This window comes from Schistocerca piceifrons, chromosome 2, assembly GCF_021461385.2.
Source record: "Schistocerca piceifrons isolate TAMUIC-IGC-003096 chromosome 2, iqSchPice1.1, whole genome shotgun sequence".
NCBI lineage: Eukaryota > Metazoa > Arthropoda > Insecta > Orthoptera > Acrididae > Schistocerca > Schistocerca piceifrons.
Genome location: NC_060139.1, coordinates 1,097,051,509 through 1,097,059,148, shown reverse-complemented (window position 1 = coordinate 1,097,059,148; position 7,640 = coordinate 1,097,051,509). Strand labels below are relative to the sequence as shown.

The 7,640-nt window shown below is 43.6% G+C and overlaps 1 non-coding gene across 1 annotated transcript; it reads left to right on the top strand.

Moving 5' to 3' along the window:
* Positions 1-7,298: 7,298 nt before the first annotated feature.
* On the top strand, positions 7,299-7,373 carry Trnas-cga. The gene has a single exon. It is a non-coding gene; the product is annotated as a tRNA-Ser (tRNA).
* The last annotated feature ends 267 nt before the right edge of the window (positions 7,374-7,640 follow it).

Below are 7,640 nucleotides of genomic sequence, written 5' to 3'. Positions count from 1 at the left end.
TCAAACGTATCTCGTCATTCCTTACTACTTCCATATCCCACTTTTTTGCGTATTGATTCTTCCTGACTAATGTCTTGAACTTCAGCCTACTCTTCATCACTACTATAGTGTGATCTATATCTACTATATCTGCTCCTGGGTACGCCTTACAATCCAGTATCTGATTTCGGAATTTCTGTCTGACCATGATGTAATCTAATTGAAATCTTCCCGTATCTCCCGGCCTTTTCCAAGTATACCTCCTCCTCTTGTGATTCTTGAACAGGGTATTCGCTATTACTAGCTGAAACTTGTTACAGAACTCAATTAGTCTTTCTCCTCTTTCATTCCTTGTCCCAAGCCCAAATTCTCCCGTAACCTTTTCTTCTACTCCTTCCCCTACAACTGCATTGCAGTCGCCCATGACTATTAGATTTTCGTCCCCCTTTACATACGGCATTACCCTTTCAATATCCTCATACACTTTCTCTATCTGTTCATCTTCAGCTTGCGACGTCGGCATGTATACCTGAACTATCGTTGTCGGTGTTGGTCTGCAGTCGATTCTGATTAGAACAACCCGGTCACTGAACTGTTCACAGTAACACACCCTCTGCCCTACCTTCCTATGCATAACGAATCCTTCACCTGTTATACCATTTTCTGCTGCTGTTGGTATTACCCGATACTCATCTGACCAGAAATCCTTGTCTTCCTTCCACTTCACTTCACTGACCCCTACTATATCTAGATTGAGCCTTTGCATTTCCCTTTTCAGAGTTTCTAGTTTCCCTACCACGTTCAAGCTTCTGACATTCCACGCCCCACCTCATAGAACGTTATCCTTTCGTTGCTTATTCAATCTTTTTCTCATGGTTTCCTCCCCCTTGGCAGTCCCCTCCCGGAGATCCGAATGGGGGACTATTCCGGAATCTTTTGCCAATGGAGAGATCATCATGACACTTCTTCAATTACAGGCCACATGTCCTGTGGATACACGTTACGTGTCTTTAATGCAGTGGTTTCCATTGCCTTCTGCATCCTCATGTCGTTGATCATTGCTGATTCTTCCGCATTTAGGGGCAATTTCCCACCCCTAGGATAAGAGAGTGCCCTGAACCTCTATCCGCTCCTCCGCCCTCTTTGACAAGGCCGTTGGCAGAATGAGGCTGACTTCTTATGCCGGAAGTCTTCGGCCGCCAATGCTGATTATTTATCAAAATTTAGGCAGTGGCGGGGATCAAACCCGGGACCGAACGCGTTTTGATTATGAATCAAAGACGCTAGACCTAGACCACGGGTTCGCCTGTATGCACCTGAAAATTACCAGAAAAGTATGCACCGAAATATCGTGGCAACAAGTAGCAGACATCCTGCGAAACTATGCAACAATGCTTAGTATGTTGTGCTGCACTGTAAACGGGGCATTTTGCAAGAGGGAAGTCTTTTACGGATACAAATAATTTCGGCTTTGAGGGGCATCGAAGGTTGTGAATTGTGAAGGGTGGCATTAAGGCTTTCTGCGTTTGTGTTTAGTGTCCTAAGTATTTACTCAACACGTTAGTCATCAGGCTCAAGTAGTTGATTTGTGTGCTAAGCAGGAGGGGAAACTTGAAACTTGAAATTTTCGAGACAGAACCCATGTCCGAAAATTTATTTTCTGCGTTCTGTACAACGTCAGATTTAGAGAGCAGTTCGAAGTGGTGATGGGTCGGTGTTCAACATTTCCTTTTTTTTCCCTGAGTCATTTGCTGCATGTATTCCAAGCTCTGTCGTCCTCTACAGATTTTGCTCTCTACAGCTACCTCTAGCAGCACGGAAGTCATTCCCTGATGATTTAAATGATGTCCTATCGTCCTGTCCCTTCTCCTTGTCAGTGTTTTCCACATAATCCTTTCCTCTGCGTTATTGCGCAGAACCTCCTCATTCCTCACCTGATCAGGCCACCTAATTTTCAACATTCGTCTGTAGCAACATATCTCAAATGCTTCGATCCTATCATGTTCCGATTTTCCCACAGTCCATGTTTCGCTACCATACAGTACTGTACATACATGTCCAATGATGTACATACATCCTCAGATAATTCTTCCTCAAATTAAGGCGTATGTTTGATACTAGTAAACTTCTCTTTGGTAGGAATTCCTTTTTTGCCATTGATAGGGTGCTTCTTTTGTCCTCCTTCCTCCGTCCGTCATTGCTTATTTTGCCGTCTACGTAGTTGATTCAACAGTAGGGGCCAAAGACTACATCCCCGTCTCATACCATTTTTAATCCGAGCACTTCGTTCTCGGTCGCCCACTCTTATTATTCCTTCTTGGCTCTTGTACATGTTTTATATTACACGTCTCTCTCTATAGCTTACTCTCATTATCTCAGAATTTCGAACATCTTGCATCATTTTTACACTGTCGAACACTTTCTCCAGCTTGACAAATCCTATGAATTGTCTTATTTTCTTTTGTCTTGCTTCCATTACCAACAGCAACTTTAGAATTGCCTCTCTGTTGCCTTTATCTTTCGTAAACCCAAACTGGTCGTTATTTAACGCATCCTAAATTTTCCTTACCATTCTTCTGTGTATTATTCTTCTATGCAACTTGGATAAATGAGCTGTTCAGCTGATCTGGCGATAATTCTCGCACTCGTCAGCCCTTGCAGTCTTCTAATTGTGTGGATGATATTTCTCCGAAAGTCAGATGGTGTGTCGCCAGACTCATACATTCTACACACTAACGTGAATGGTCGTTTTGTTGCCACTTCTCCCAATGAGTTTAGAAATTCTGATGCAGTGTTATCTATCCCTTCTGCCTCATTTGATCTTAAGTCCTCCTAAGCTCTCTTAAATTCTGATTCTAATACTGGATACCCAATATCTTCTAAATCGACTGCTGTTTCTTCTTCTATCACATTACACAAATATTCCGCCTCATAGAGGCCTTCATTACACTCTTTCCACCTATTCGTTCTTCTGCAGTTAACATTGGAATTCTCGTTGCACTCTTAATGTTTCCACCCTTTCTTTTAATTTCATCGAAGGTTGTTTTGACTTTTCTGTATGCTGAGTCAGTACTTCTGGTTCAAAAAAATGGTTCAAATGGCTCTGAGCACTATGGGACTTAACTTCTGAGGGCATCAGTCCCCTAGAACTTAGAACTACTTAAACCTAACTAACCTAAAGACATCACACACACCCATGCCCGAGACAGGATTCGAACCTGCGACCGTAGCGGTCGCGCCGTTCCGGACTGTAGCGCCTAGAACCGCTCGGGCACCCCGGCCGGCAGTCAGTCCTTCTGTCAATCATTTCTTTTTCGATTACTTCACATTATCCATGCAGCCATTTCGATTTAGCTTTCTTGTCTTCCTACTTATTTCATTCCTCAGCGACTTGCTTTTCTGTGTTTCTGATCTTTGTTGAACATTTTTGTACTTCCTTCTTTCATCGATTAACTGAACATTCCGTTTAAAAAAAAAAAAAAAAAGCCTCAGACACGTCACGTCACGTTGAAAATGAATTCTTTTGCCGTATGTAGACTCCTAATTGGTCTCATAAGGACTGACGTACGAAGCGACGACAATTCAGTATTTAACTCGGAAAGTGGATTCGTGTGTCGAGGTCTTCTCTGATGTTACAGTGGTCTGTATGGTATCCCACAGAAAACTGTCAGTAGGATTAAGATATAGTGTACCAGGTGGCATGGAACGAATCTTCCTCTGGCAGTTTATCGAGTTCGGTATGTGGCGTCCAGATGCCACGATCCATTCGCACAACTGTGAGCTTGATGTCTGTCATATGATCATTATATGATCAGCCTGTAGTCGCACCTTATTGCACAGAATAGGAGAAATATCGCTGAGAAAAACGAGATGTATCGGTAGTCTGTTAACTTGGATGGCATTAAGTACAGGCCGGTGATATGGTCATAAATTATCCCAGCCATGAGATTCATATTGAACCATTGTTGGTTCTTTTCAAACAAATGCGATCGGCGAATGTTCGTCTTCCATAATATGTGTGCAGGTTCAGGCTGTTGATTCAAGTCCACTGAACAGCATACTAGACGGGCACTGTGCATGGAGGGTGCGGCGCTGTAATCACTGCTGCCCAGCCTGGACTCGTCACGGGTAGTCCCCCTCCACTATTGGCTGGAATTTCTTCAGATGGTACGGATACAGCCCTTGTTCTCAGACAACTTTCCACACTTCGACATGATAAGTGTCCAACGCTTAAGCTAAATTAAAAGTGCTGATGGACTACTTATCTTCCAAGTATCTCACAACACCTTTCGCAAAGGCAACAGTTCGAAGCGAGCGTTGATGGGCGGTTTTCGTTTTTGGTACCTAATACAGGGCAGAACTCTAAGGTAGTTGATATACACACATAAAAAAAAGTTTCGCATCGTCCCGGTTCCCAGAACTCCTGAATATAGGCGTTGACTATGGATATTGTTTCACAGACACAATCACTATGATTGTTTAGAGATGTCACTAAACGCGGCCAAAGATGTAAACAACCATGTATGAGCAGCGCCTATTAGACGGAGGGTTCCGACAGCCGATCACTTCTAATCATTCCACCAGGCAGGGGGCACACGGCTCGTGTTGTCTGTAGTTCAACCATGCCTGGACGGTCAATACAGCCGTTCGATCGCGTCCGCATTGTTACTTTGTGCCAGGAAGGGCTCTCAACAAGGGAAGTGCCCAGGCGTCTCGGAGTGAACCAAAGCGATGTTGTTCGGACATGGAGGAAATACAGAGAGACAGGAACTGTCGATGACATGCCTCTCTCAGGCCGCCCAAGGGTTACTACTGCAGTGGATGACCGCTACCTACGGATTATGGCTCGGAGAAACCCTGACAGCAACGCCACCCTGTTTAATACTGCTTTTCGCGCAGCCAGAGGACGTCGTGTTACGACTCAAACTGTACGCAATAGGCTGCTTGATGCGCAACTTCACTCCCGACACCACGACACCATGCAGCGCGGTACAGATGGGCCCAACAACATGCAGAATGGACCGCTCAGGATTGGCATCGCGTTCTCTTCACCGATGAGTGTCGCATATGCCTTCAACCAGACAATCGTCGGAGACTTGTTTTGAGGCAGCCCGGTCAGGCTGGACGCCTTAGTCACACTGTCCATTATGTGGGGCCGACGTTCGCCGCTGGTGGTCAGCGAAGGCGCCGTAATGGCTGTACGATACGTGAATGCCATCCTCCGACTGATAGTGCAACCATATCGGCAGCATATTGACGAGGCATTCGTCTTCATAGACGACAATTCGGGGCCCCATCGTTCATATCTTTTGAATGGCTTCCTGCAGGATAACGACATCGCTCGACTAGAGTGGCATGAACCCTATCGAACATGCCTGGGATAGATTTAAAAGGGGCGTTTATTGACGACACGTCACTCTGAGGGGTCTACGCCGAATCGCCTTTGAGGAGTGGGACAATCTGGAGTAACAGTGCCTTGATAAACTTGTGGATAGTTTGCCACCACGAATACAGGCATGCATCAATGCAAAAGGACGTGCTACTGGGTAATAGAGGTACCGGTGTGTACAGCAATCTGGACCACCACCTCTGAAGGTCTCGCTGTATGGTGGTACAACATGCAATGTGTGGTTTTCATGAACAATAAAATAGGCGGGAATGATGTTTTTGTTGATCTCTATTCCAATTTTCTGTACAGGTTTCGGAACTCTAGGACCGAGGTGATGCAAAACTATTTTTGATGTGTGTATTATTCAGCAGACTTAGCATATGTACAGCACATGCCTGAAGACGATTGAGTGCTACAGTTTATAAAGGATCCTGTAACAAGCATAGACCGCACTTTGCGCTACAGATATGAAAAAACTGCTTGAGAAAAATTTGGTATCTGCTTCTTACTTTCCGGCCTATTACAGTTATCTCACAGTTGTTCTACACTTCGTGTAATATGCTATTATGGTACTGACGAACCTTTCTGCACACAAACCTTCTGCATCTCTTCCGTTGCCTTCAACATATAAAATCAGAAAAAACAGAACCTTAAAACAGTGTTTCAAAATCAAGGTCATTTTCACACATTGAGGGACAAAATGCAGGCTACTAATCCCAAAAGCAATGTGCATGTTTTCACAGTTATCCTGGCGAACTTGGATCAGCACAAACGATTTGATACTTAGAAATTAAAGAATGCATTGGTTGCATCGGTCTTACAATTATTTTACATTCCATAAAAATATTCACCAACAATATGTTAGATTGGCCATTGAGAAACTCCTTCAAGATTTTTGACACTTTTGGAAACCAAGATGAAGAACGATTACTTTCAGCAAAGAACCCCCCGTCCAGAACAAGATATAGTTAAAAAAAAAAGCACTGAGTTTACTGGAACGGTCTATAAGCATCGAAAATTATGAGCATCACGTCAACATTTTCAGGAAGCCAACAGAAACACAATTTGCAATTGTACATGCAATCCCACATCAGAAGAATTAGCAGTTTATGGGGGCAGTAACAGAGCGTCTTTGAGGAACTGCGGTCATAAATGAAATCGATATCATAAATAAGTTATCAATAAAAAGAAAAAGAGAGAAGGATATAGAACAGAATGTAGTAAGACAGAAGGAGAAAGCTTATCCAAAACAAATTGAGAAACTAAATGGCATCCCATGTCATAGCGTAACAACTATTGGTACCACCTCATACCAAAGAGCACGAGGCTACCATATATACAAAAGAAACAGATAAATTCAAGAAAATTCGAGTGTATTACCGTTTAGTAGTGGTAACGTCTATGTTAGACAGGCAAAAACAGCCTTCGACATTAAATTACATTACATTTTGTGAACCTTTCATTAAAGAATTGCAATATCTCGGCTGCCGAAATACATCTGTAAGAAATGGGATACAAAATAACGAACATGAGTAAGAAGTGAGCCTTTTCCAGAATGAGATTTTCACTCTGCAGCGGAGTGTGCGCTGATATGAAACTTCCTGGCAGATTAAAACTGTGTGCCGGACCGAGACCCGAACTCGGTACCTTTGCCTTTCGCGGGCAAGTCCCGAGTTCGAGTCTCGGTCCGGCACACAGTTTTAATCTGCCAGAAAGTTTCATATCAGCGCACACTGCGCTGCAGAGTGAGAGTGAAAAAAGTCTCATTCTGGAAACATCCCCTAGGCTGTGGCTAAACCATGCCTTCGCAATATCCTTTCTTTCAGGAGTGCTAGTTCTGCAAGGTTCGGAGGAGAGCTTCTGTAAAGTTTGGAAGGTACGAGACGAGGTACTGGCAGAAGTAAAGCTGTGAGGACGGGACGTGAGTCGTGCTTGGGTAGCTCAGTTGGTAGAGCGCTTGCCCGCGAAAGGCAAAGGTCCCGAGTTCGAGCCTCGGTCCGGAACACAGTTTTAATATGCCAGGAAGTTTCAGTGAGCTTTTTGCTTACATAAGCAAAAGGCATATGCCCAAATGTCCTTGAGATGTTAGAAATACACAGAAGATTTGGTGTAATTATGGCTGAAAATATTGACAATGAACACATCAAAATAATAAGGAACATCAGCGAAACATTCCTCTTTCCTCATAGAACCCTATATGCAGTTGATGCTGATTAATTTTATTAGTATACGCGGCTTGAATCTTCAATCAGGGCAACTATTTATATACAAC